At 36.7% G+C, this 13,076-nt stretch overlaps 1 long non-coding RNA gene across 1 annotated transcript; it reads left to right on the top strand.

Moving 5' to 3' along the window:
* Positions 1-6,918: 6,918 nt before the first annotated feature.
* On the top strand, positions 6,919-7,404 carry LOC144997797 (uncharacterized). The gene is made up of 2 exons (XR_013659941.1): positions 6,919-7,167; positions 7,364-7,404. It is a non-coding gene; the product is annotated as an uncharacterized LOC144997797 (long non-coding RNA).
* Positions 7,405-13,076: the final 5,672 nt, after the last annotated feature.

Genomic DNA, 13,076 nt, shown 5'->3' with positions numbered 1-13,076 from the left:
AATAAAGTGAGTTATCAGTTCTAAGTCCTTCAATCCTTACTTATATAAATATATTAGTGTAGATATGATTTAAAAACAAAAACAATTTTAAAATCATTAGAAAATAGTTTTTAGAACATTTAAGCATGAAATAAGTTTAATAAACATTTAAAACAACTTTACTGGTATGGTAATTTTGAAAATATAGAAAATCCTTTTTGATAACAAGTTGTAAATCACATATGATTAGTACTATAGCTTGTTTGGTTCAACTTATATCCCCCCCATAAAACGTATAAAAACATTTAAAAGGTTGATTAAGGGGTATGAACTCACCTATAGTGAGTGATGCGATGGTAGGATCAGTTTAGGAGGTTGAGTGTTAATTGCAGACTTGAGCACCAACGGATCCTATTAACCATATAATGACACATATATGTGTGTAATTAGCATTTGGAATAACTATTTATTGTAGTGGGACCTTTTTAGGGACTAGTAAACACTTATTATGAAGTGTCACAACCATATAAGGTTGTATATGAGTGGTATATGACCACACAAGGGAGTGTATTGTCAAAATGCAAAACAAATGTGTGTGTGCGGTTGCACACATGATTGTGCGGCCGTACAGTGGGGGTGTGTGGCCATACACTCCTAATTTGTATCCAAAATGTTGTGGCCACCATATGAAGGTGTGCGGCCACCATATGAAGGTGTGCGGCCGCACTCCTTCAAAGGATGAAGAACACATGAAGAACACTAAGAACACTATGAGTTTTAAGCTTTAGATTCAGATGTTTTACCAGTAACAAGTTGATTGATGGGGTGATTCACGTTCTTGAGGCCCTTAGAGTGTTCTTTGGATGAGATTTTTAGAGAGAGAAAGTGGAGAGAGAAGTAGATTGCAGCCAAAGGAGGAAAGAATGAATGAATGGGGTCCTCGCCTATATATAGAGGTGAGTGTGTGGCTGGAAACGGGTGTGCGGCCGCACACACCTGTGTGTGGTCGTACACTCAAGTGTGTGGCCGCACATTCCATGTTTTAGAGTGTTTGGCCCGATTTTGTTTGATATGCTTTGTGTTATCCCGATTCTCGGTTTCTACCTCGTTTGCATTACGTTTAAAACGCTCCAATAGCTTCCAAACAGTGTTGAAAGCTAACAAAATGACTCCAACTGGAATTAAATTGCTTTCTTGTACAAGAAAGAAATTTTGGGTTGTCACAAATTATAAGATTTTCATTGAATATTTATTAAAATCAATTTCCAATAAAGAATCAATTATATCAAGCTGTAGTTAGTGTGAACCATTAGTATCATATGTTAGTTAGCAATATCACTTTAATATGATTATTGAGCATACTATATCTGTCACACCCCCGAACCAGACGGCGGAAACGTCCGAGGGCTCTTGTGACTTAAATTGAATACCATCACAATGATTACACATGAATCATAACATTATTCATCACCATGAATTGAAATAATACAATTGATATTGTTTACATCCATTGCATTGTTTTAGTCATTACAATTTCATAACATAAACCGTTCGATAGATAATCTAAGCAAAACACCATGACATAACTTGATATTTATTCTTCGGCTTACCTGTTACCTAAGAATACAAGTTATTTTCAAAAACGTCAACATATGAAATGTTGGTGAGTTCATAAGTAATGTTGTAGTAAAATGATTTGGTGTAGTTTGTAAACCAAGAAACTCCGATATTTTCTGAAAAGAGTATTTGTTTAAAAAAAAGTGTGAAGATCCGTAAATATGTTTGTTGATTTTTAAAGCATGCATAGTTGTTGAACTTTGTATACGTCACACAAGTGAAAATGTTGAACTTCCCAGGAAAACCCGATGTTTTCCCAATACGTAAAATACGTGACTCGTTTATTGTTATACCGATACGTCAAATGTTTTTGATTACCCGGGTGGCGTTGGATTAATTAGGGTTTGTGAGTTGTTATAATCACGCATTAGGAAAATGACTAGTTTATAACTACAGATTACGAACAATCCTTAAAGGTGTCGGCCGTTACTACTCACTTAATCCCCCACCCTGATTACTATTGTTTATCGTCCTAAATCTCTTTCCTTTGTTTTCTCATAGCCCAACAATCGAGGAGAAAGGAGGGTACGAAGCCCCCTTTATTACCAGGAGTTATTCAAGGCTATCGGGAATGCGAAATACACTTGGCCCAACTCGCATTTGACTTCTCGACCTCACTAGCAGTACTAATGGGCCATTAGGGCCCAATAACACATTATAGCTATTGAAAGTCCTTTTACGTGGAATTGGGTCATGGAAGGCCTAATATCACGTAAGCATAATCCCTTTGGGCCCAAAGATCATGTTGATGGGCTAGCAAGGCCCAACAAGCAAGATTTGAAACTTTCAAGCCCAAATTTTGTATGTTGACTCGTCATAGTTATCGCGTGATTAACGAATTACTTTGGTTTAACGATTTTGTGTTGTTATCAATTCGAGACCGAATCAATTCGTTTGGTAACGATGTGTATTATTGAGAGTGTATTTGTTTTCCATTTTTATCGGTAATTCACGGATCTTGTATTTTAATTTGATTGTTTGTAAGTAGAGTTTGACCCTTTTCATTACTCTTCCTTTTATAAAAATAACACTTTTGGTCCTTTTATATAAAAGAATTTCATTTTTAGTTCTTAAAGCACTTTTCTTGACACTTTTGTATGATTTGTTTGACGAAAACCCGATTTTACCCCAAAGTTTATTTAATTGACAGCTTCAGCCCCTCTATAATAGTGGTTCTCGGTTAAGGACCCATTTTTCACAACTTTTACAATTTTGGCACAAAATCTAAAAAGTTTGCATTTTTAGTCCTTTTTGATAATAAAAAGAATTTTTGAACCTTATAAACATTTTATTATGCTAATTGCTCCCTGTTTTACAGAAAATTTCATTTACAGCCCCTCAACTTGTAAAATTTCGCATTTTGGGGCTTATTGGGCTGAAAAGCCCAAAATTAGCCCATTATGTTAAAATTTTACATTTTAAGTCCTTAGAAATTTCTAAAAATCAGGAAAATATTTATGGAAACTGTTTTGGACCCTCTTACCCTTCAAGAACCGTGACTTGTTGATTTTTACCCTAAGTTTGTATTTTTGACAATTTAAGCCCAAACATGGGTTTTATGTTCAAGTATGTTTATTCTAACCTTATAAACTATTTTTCTTGACTTGATTAGTGTAAAATAGCTTAAGTTATGTTTATTTCCTTCCTCATGTCTTAGATCTCGGTTATTACACACTTTTTGATAACATATTCATCACAAAACACATGATATCACACACATACATGCAACAAATCACACATAGCATACATTTACACATAGATCTACACATTTTCTTGTATTCTCCCCCATAAAACTCATAAAAACCGAAAAAGACGGGGGTATGAAACTCACATTGAGTTGTGGATTGGTTTTGAAGAAGATTTGGAGAAGTTTGGTGCTATTTTCGGCCCTATCAAGTTCCTTGGATGGATCTCGAACTTAGATGCTTCTAAGGTGCAAGATCATGAGTTTGAATGAATTAAGAGATGATTCTTGAATGAAAGGAAATAGCTAGATTGTGACATCCCCAAAATCTCGGCCAGAAAAGACCGATTTCATTTATGCTTTTTAAACATTTTCAGAGTAAATCCTTTTAATTTTAAAAGAGATGCGGAATTCGTTCCCAAAAACAAAACATGATAAAATAGATATTTATCAAAACGTTTCATAAAGAAATATGATTTCATAATCAAAAGTCGGGATGTCATGTTCCGATACAGATCATAAAGCATAAATGATAACATTACAAGTCGTTCAACAAATATATACATATACAGACTTGTAAACAAAAACAACTTGATGATTCGCTCATCTTAAGCTCTTGCGCCACTTCCTATAATACAAATAAACTGAGTGGGTCAGGCTTGGGAGCCTGGTGAGCATATAGGGTTTTCAAACCCACAATAATTATATTTAATTACAACAATCAACAATAAACCCGATTACCCATTCCCGTTATCCTCACTTTACGTTCCTAAAAATAATGTCTATTATAAGGAACCTATTTCAGGATTTTTCATCGGGACGGACATTACTGCAGAGGGGCTTCCTCAACATTAAGTGTCCTAAAGGCAACCATGTGGGGGATAGAGTACACCGGTGAACACGTCGTTCACAACACCTACAGGTAATGAGCCTGCTAGTGTTCCACAGGACATTCTAGAATAGTCCGTGGTCATCATCCATACTCTGCTGAATGACTAGAATAACACCAATAACACCGAGGCCTCTCATCTGTTTATTACACACCAATTATCTACCCATGTTCTACCCAACATATTAGTAGATAAAAATATACATTTTTATACATAGTTTAAAAACCTGTATAACATGCTTTAATCAATACATATTCCACATAATAGATGAGGCATACACACATAACACGTATTTCATAGAGAATACATCAGATCTATAAGATAGAAGAGAGTGAATATACACTCACACGTATAACAACCAAATATATACACCTAACACGTATTTTATATGAAATACTTCATAATATTGCGTTGGAATGAAAATAACTACACACTCACTTGATCAGAAGATGATCGGGCAGCACTACGGCTTGCAGAAGAGGTGTTTCTCCGTAGATCTGGAAGATCTTCACAAAACCGGGCTCCTCGCGGGCAGTGTTTCGGCTCGGGAATAACACTCTTCGGGATCCTCGGGGCTTCGAATCTTGCTTTGGGGCTTAGGAATGATACCGGGGCTTCGGGATATGATTGGCATGCAAATCGAGGCAAAACTTAGAGAGAAAGTAAGAAAAATCGCAAGGAAAATGGCTGATCTCGAGTTCTATTTATAGGCTGAGGGTTTGGGATTACGCGGGGCGTAATCTAAAATTACGCAGGGCGTACTCGAGTTACGCGGGGTGTACTTTGACGTCACTACATGCGTCAACTGGTGGCACTCGAGTATTGGTCAGACAAGTTGCATCCGACTGAGTACGCTGGGCGTAATTGACTCGTCGAACTTCTAAATTGCGTAACTTTCGCATACGAGCTCCGTTTTCGACGTTCTTTATATCCACGCGAAGGTCAGACCATACTCTACAACTTTCATTTAGACTCCGTTGGCTAATTTTGACTTTTATTTTTATTATTTATTTTTAGAAGGCCGGGACAGAAAAGCTTCGTTATAAATTCATAACTTCTTCGTCTGACGTCCGTTCTCGCCTAACTTTTCATCGTTTCGCTACTAACAACAAGATCTTCAATTATCATTTAGATTGTTTCGGCTAAAAACCGCTCGATCTCAAATCGAGTATTCGGGCTGCATACTGCTAAGTCGAAACTTAGAAAAATCATAACTTCCTCATACGAAGTCAGATTTGGGCGATCCTTTTATGCACGCTCTCGGTTTAACGAAATCTACGAATTTTGTTTACATTGCTAAGGCTAAATATCGCTCTATCTTAAATTCATATTTTATGTCACTCGGCGTCGTGTCGGTTCTGTCGCGAAACTTTGACAGGTCATAACTTCTTCGTTATAACTCGGATTTTGGCATTCCTTATATCTCCGGAATCCTTGTTTCGACCAATACAACTTTATGCAAAGATATCGGGCTTATCTCACACTTTAATTTTAACGCTTATTTTATTCTTAATTCATTAAATTATAAAAATCAAGAAAATAAACACATACATCACATAATTCACAAATAATACATTTTTATTATTTCAAATTTAGTTACAAAGGTTAACCTAGACTATTACATTGCTAAAAATGGCAAGCCCAGAAACACGGGCGTTACATAGATTATGGATCTAACATCAACTTACCTTAGATCATGTGTTTGTGGGTTAAATCTCCTTGAAAGCTTCCTTAATCTCGAAAATATGGAGAGGAGTGAAGAGAGTTTTCTTGAGAGAATTGTGAGTGAAATGTGTGTGTGTGTGTGCTTGGATTCGGCCGAGAGCAAGAGAGACGGGAGAGAAGAGAGGCTTTTGGGTTGATTTGCATGAAAACATGAGATGGTGCATGGGAAACCTATGGATAAATGTGAGGTGGCATAGGAAAAGTCAACTCTCCTTCTTTGGTTGGGCTTGGGCCGAGAATGGAGAGAAAAAAAGGAAAGGATTGGGCCCTTAAATGCCGAAGTCCAAATCATAGATAATTTAGATAACTATTGGCCCAAAATAAATCAATAAATGATTTTTATGACCCATTAAGGCTAATTAGGTAAGTTATGGCCCAATGAGGTCCATTAAGGTATTTTACTTCATTCTAGGCCCAATATGGCCCAAAATGTTAAAATAAATGAAAGTGTGTCTAATTTGAGCTCATTCAAGAGTTCTAAGCCCAAGATTATCCAATTGGAAGCTTATTGGCCCATTGGGCCCAATAAGGAAATCCTAGTCCAAAAATGGACTTAAACAAGGATTTCTAGGGTTCCCAATTATTTGTTGACTATTTGCAGTGCATGTATGATGTGTTTGATTGAGATTTTGTTGTTAATGAATAAGCATCTTACATGCTTTCCCATTGTTGGTTTACATTTGTTATCGTTGTTCAATGTTTACAAGGCTTCAAATTCCTAGTTGTGACAATATCCTTGAATCTCCCACTTGCACAAGATTCATATTGGACTGAATGTCTAGCAACATTTCACTACCCCCATCAACATACGACTTTGTGACATTCTATCAATGCCCAATTCCCAAAAAGCTCTAAACTACAATTGGTTTATAAGGTAAGGGGTTGTTTGTTTGCCTCTTAATTGACAAATTAATAGGCATCCTCTTAAAAATTCAGATTTAGTCCGTTTGTTAGCATCTTATTTTCTGCCTCTTAATATTTCAAAAGCCTTTTAATATTTCAGACATTAGATTGCATCTAAAAAAGAAAAAGAGGTGTGTCTTCCTATATTTCCCTACGCGACTTCCCTTTTCTCTTTTCTATTTCATACGACCGACCCCTCTTCCCTCCCAACACACTCCGATTACCTTCAATCTTTTGCCTCCATACGCTCCACCTCCATCAACCGTTGTCATCGCTGCCCTTCGGATCTCCGGCACCACCCTCCCATACCTTCGGTGCCAACCTCCCAAGCATACAATGTCACTGTTTCACATCAGATGTCGGCTTCACGTATGTATAGTTTTTTATTTTTTTTCCTTTTTTCTCTCCCCAAATACGATGAAATCAATGATTTCTGGGTGAAATCAATGTTTTCTTACTGAAATCAATAATGAATCTGTAATTATTGCTGGCATTTGGTATTTTTTTGCTGAAATCTCCATTGTGAAACTGCTCCACTGTTCTGTTTTACTCAAATTGTTTTCAGGAAGCATGTTTTTATTTAAAGTGACACTAAATTGACATAAAGATTGATGAGTTCAATTTGGAATTGAGGAATTTTCTTTACATATCCTTTGCGCAGAGATGACAAATGCAATATCAGGGTTGTTTTGGTCATTTTTGCCTGAAATACCTTTTCTTGATGTATTAATGTTGAAATCTAATGTGGTAATGTATGGACACGAAAATATGATATGATGCTTATTTTTTTTTTTCTAAAATCACAGCTCATGTCATATGTGTTGATGTGCTTATAGGGTTTATTTGGATTTCAATATAATTTTTAGGATTTGAAAATATTTATGTTTTATTTTGATTTGTGTTCATTTTGATGTATGTTCAATTTGTATTTTATATGATGTTTAGGTTTTTTAGTAATTATTCAAGAAATTATTTTGGTTTTTATATAAACAAGCATTTGAATTCACTAAAAAATAATACAAAAGGGTAATTTGGTTGGTTAATATTGTAGTTTATATAAGTGATAACAATTGGAGATTTTGATAAACTATCGATTCTAGCAACATACTTTGAAAAGTTGGTGATGGATTTGATATGCAGTTTCTATATATATGTTTAAAGTTTTTATTTGTCTCTTTTCTGAATTTGGATTTGTAGGTTGCAACATACTTTGAAAATTCGGTTGCAAGTTTGTTGTCATTTATATCTCAACATTCAATGTCAAATATTTAGTTTTTTAATTTTGAAATCCTTGGGATGTAAAAAATGATGTTATTTTTGTAAATATATCTCAAAAAGATGATTATAAACTATTGAAGATAAATTTTAATTTATGTTAATTTGGATTTTATATATATATATATATATATATATATATATATATATATATATATATATATATATATATATATATATATATATATAATTATTCAGCAAAAAATAATAAAAAGGGGTATAATGGTCATTTTGATAATACAGTACAACAATTTAGAGGTTCCAACCAAACAACATTTTAAAAATTCAGACCCTTTTAGAAATTCCGAGCTCTTAAAAATTCAGATCCTGCCAAACAGCCCCTAAAGTTACCAGTTATCCATTTGCTACAGACATCATGTTGAACATGAGATATGTATCGCGATCAATCTCATTAGTTGTTCAACTTTTGGTTAGGCGCCTTAGATGTCTAACTCTCAGCACATAAGAGGAACAAATCTTATATTGACTACATAAGCCTCTTGCATAGTTCACATTATACTTGGAAATGGATTTTATAACTACCCTGTTAACGAACAACATTTAACCATATCAAAACATAGTACTCCCTACACTTAAGTCCCACTATATATCTCAGGTGTTAAGGATACAAATATAGTACCTTTTAATCAAGTCTCATTCAGGATAACGATCCATAAGATGATCTTGATGCGGGCCAGTTCAATACTAGTTTTCTGAATAGTACCTATGAAACTTGGTTACAACCACTTGCCTACTGTCATCTAGTGGGAGTCAAGCAATCTAATTCATATTAGTCTTACTTTATAAGTGCTCCCATAATTATAACCAACTACAAACTTTTAGAATAATAACATTATTTATGGATTAATCATGTTAATATAGAACACAACAAGTATTAATGTGATAACTATATCCCAATTATCATAAAATTATCTAATAGTTGTTGTTATAATGTTCCAATATCCAAATACTAAATCCAAATCAAAAACCCATTTCTAGAATAATAAAGTCTTATAGCTAAAGTGTGACCATTCACACTTAGCTCAAAAGAATGACTTTATTAATGGATCTGACAAAATTTAATTTGTGTGAATTCTGTTAATACTATCATCTCCATACTTAACCTTACTCTAAGTATAGTTAAACATCTTGGACAATATGATTGGTGTTCTTTCATGACATAGAGTCTCTTAGCTTGATTAAGTACACTCTCGAAGTCAAAAAGATTTCTATGTGATCCTTGAATGGCAGAGATCAACATAGTTTTTCAATGATCTCATTCATCCAATCATATTTGAATTCAACTTCTAAAGCAGTGTATTCTTATTTTCTAGTATATTATATCATTATGTTTTGCTTGGACCTCATTCCAACAAAACATATTCTTCATTCCATACTGAAGTCAAAATGTAACGCCCTGAACCTAGCAGGTATATTTCGAAACCCGCCTTCTTTTAATTATTGTCTTTTATATCCCTCAGAGAAGTTATGTTGAGTCCCGGGGAGTTTAGGGGCCTAAAGTTGAAACTTTAGGCCAAAGGGGGGTACGCTAAGCGTACATAAGAGTACGCAGGGCGTAAGCCTATGTATGTTGAGCGTACTCGCGTCAGCTAAAAACCCTAATGTTCGGGGTAGGGACTATATAAACACCCTTATGGCTCATTCTTTACCCTCACCTCAGCCTCCATACCTCAGAGAACGCCCCAAAACCCTTGTTTGTGTGTGAAGAGTGAGTTAGTGTGCATCTTGAGCTTTGGAGAGTGGAGTTATTGCACCAAGAAGCTAGAGGAGGAATGCAAGGCCTTGGATCTGAAGTTAGGTTACACCGTTAGAGCTCCATAAGGTAAAAAGATTGAACCTTTATGCTTATTTACCTTAGATCTATACTTTTTAGCTTTATGAAGGTCTTTTGGTCCCTAGATTTCCCAAGTTGATGCATGTGAAGTTATAGATGAAATAAGTTCTCCTTTCAGATGTTTTGAGAGGCCTTAAGTGATAAAAATCGGTTCTTTTTAGCTAAGCTTGATCCATGCATGTGATAAGAAGTACTTAATGGATTAAGACTATAAGTTAAGGACTTTTTGGATGTACAAAGTGATAAAGTTTGAAACTTTATGATTCTATGGCATATTTGGTCGATGGATCTAGAATATGGGTTCAAGAGCTCAACCCATGAAGCACTTATTAAGATCTTGGTAAGTCCTCGTGTACGCCCCACGTAATATCTGTATGCCCAGCGTACGTGATCAGCGGTCCCGATGATGGTCAACGAAGAACTACGCTACGCCCAGCGTAACTGGGAGGTACACCCCGCATACGCTCCCTGTTGGACTTTTGGCTTGTGGGATTTATGTTTTGGGCCGGTTATGGGTCAATTAGGTTAATCCCTTAATGGGCTATGGATATAATGTTGTTTGGGCCAGGTTAAACTTGTAGGTTTCGTGTAGGCCCAATAGAGTGATGGGCCCAATTTAATGAATTGTGCCAATAATAGATTTGGACAAATTGGGTCAAGTTGATTAATTTGTATTCTTTATCTCTCAGTCGAGGGTGTCGGGCGTAGCAATTGAAGACACTCAGTCCAGTTCTGCACTATTTTTAAGTGAGTTCTCCTCACTATACCAACAGGGTCTACGACACTAGGTCGGTACCTTGGGATTTTATCCCAGAGTTAGTATGTGTTCCATATTCATGATTAGTTGGATTGGTACCTTGGTGGATAGAATGGTACTACGTTTAGCAGTTAGTGTGATCTGTGCTTATTGTATGATTACGTGTTATTTATATGTCGACATATATGGATGGGTTGGGTTGAGGCGGTGTCCTGCTTTGTGCGGTTTATGCCAATATACTCGGAGCGGTCCGGATAGGCTGTAGGCCCGTAGGGGGCGGTCCAGTCATTCCGAAGTCCCGAGAGCTGTCCAGATAGGTTGTAGGCCCGTAGGAGGCGGTCCAATCATGCTGAAGGTTCATTATGCATGCCGTTAGTTATTATTTTTTTTGTTGGATGCTAGAGGTTGGTATTTTGGTGGTAACTCACTAAGCCTCCGAGCTTACATTCTATCGTTTATTGTTTCAGGTACATCAGTTGACCATGGCAAGGCGAAGGCGTGATGTACACATCCCCGTTTTTATGATTATGGATTTCTGGGAACTCTAATATGACAACATTTTGAAAGCAATTAGAACTTGTTGATGTTTGAATAACTTTTAATTGTGTAAAAAATGGTTTTTTGGAAAGTTTGAATTTCTTTTAAAATTTTTGGGTTGTTACAAGTTGGTATCAGAGCCTTAGTTTGAGTGAATTGGAGGAACATACGTGTGAATCCAGTCTCAAATCAAGGAATTAATTTTTTAAAAATGATTTTCGAAATAAAATTTTAATTTAAACGAAGGGGATGTCGTGTGTACCGTCAGTCGGAGCTAGTAAGTAGACCCCAAAATACCATACTGTTATTTGATGTTATGATGTGTTAGAACCGCATGCTAGAGATAGGCTAGGGATCTTCAGGAGTTCCATGATAGAATTGTCTGATTATATGATGCCTGCTAGCCTAGGGTTTTCCTTATATGAAATTGACATCATTACTGTAGTTGCTCAGTGTATGCATCACTGTCGTACATAATTAAGATCTTATAGCCTGAGAATGTTTGATTTGGTCTTATGTTCTGTTGTTGTTTGATTAGGAGCTTAGGGTAGGATTGGATATTCGAAAGTCTATGGGGTCCAACGTTATGTATGGCTAGCATACACTAGTGCTGCAGGGTTGGTGGAAGTTTCATGGGTGGGTTGTATGAGGTCGGGAGGCTAGTTATGAGGTACTTAGCCTTTTTTTTAAGAGTGAGGATCGAGTGTTTCCCAGATTATGTATACAGTTGGGGTGTTGTGGTGATACTTGAGATACATATGGGTAGGTGTGGAAGGTAGTATGGGCCCCTACTACTAAAAGCACAGGATCCATACGTGTAGCAAGGAAGTCACAACCCCAAGGGTTGGTTAGGAGTTGGTTTCTTGTTAGCATAATTTAAACGAAGGGGATGTGATGTGTACCGTCAGCCGGAGCTAGTAAGTAGACCCCAAAATACCATACTGTTATTTGATGTTATGATGTGTTAGAACCGCATGCTAGAGATAGGCTAGGGATCTTCAGGAATTGCATGATAGAATTGCCTGATTATATGATGCCTGCTAGCCTAGGGTTTTCCTTATATGAAATTGACATCATTACTGTAGTTGCTCAGTGTATGCATCACTGTCGTACATAATTAAGATCTTATAGCCTGAGAATGTTTGATTTGGTCTTATGTTCTGTTGTTGTTTGATTGGGAGCTTAGGGTAGGATTGGATATTCGAAAGTCTATGGGGTCCAACGTTATGTATGGCTAGCATACACTAGTGTTGCAGGGTTGGTGGAAGTTTCATGGGTGGGTTGTATGAGGCCGGGAGGCTAGTTATGAGGTACTTAGCCTTTTCTTTTAAGAGTGAGGATCGAGCGTTTCCCAGATTATGTATACAGTTGGGGTGTTGTGGTGATACTTGAGATAAATATGGGTAGGTGTGGAAGGTAGTATGGGCCCCTACTACTAAAAGCACAGGATCCATACGTGTAGCAAGGAAGTCACAACCCCTAGGGTTGGTTGGCAGTTGGTTCCTTGTTAGCATATGGGTTATTCTAGATCTTTTTGATGTATTTATTGGTATGTTTTCAGTATGGTGATGATGAGGCACTTTGAAGCCACATCCGGATCGGTATCAGGGACAGGAGTTGACGGGCGGGGGGAACCAGTACCACCCGAGGTTGTTGTTCAGATGGGGACGGATGAGTTGGATGCCAGGATTCGGGAGATCCTGCATGATGAGGTTGCCACTCTGTTTTGGGCACAGTTACCAGAGATGTTTGGGTCTATTAAGACCGCCATGGTGGAGTACTTTGACGAGCGTCATGCGACTTTGGCTGAGACGGCCATTGTTGTAGCTACATCGATTATAACAGTAACAGGAG

This window comes from Lactuca saligna, chromosome 5 (assembly GCF_052625555.1).
Source record: "Lactuca saligna cultivar CGN05327 chromosome 5, ASM5262555v1, whole genome shotgun sequence".
NCBI lineage: Eukaryota > Viridiplantae > Streptophyta > Magnoliopsida > Asterales > Asteraceae > Lactuca > Lactuca saligna.
Note: the sequence above shows the minus strand (reverse complement) of the source record. Positions and strands in the feature narration are given on the sequence as shown.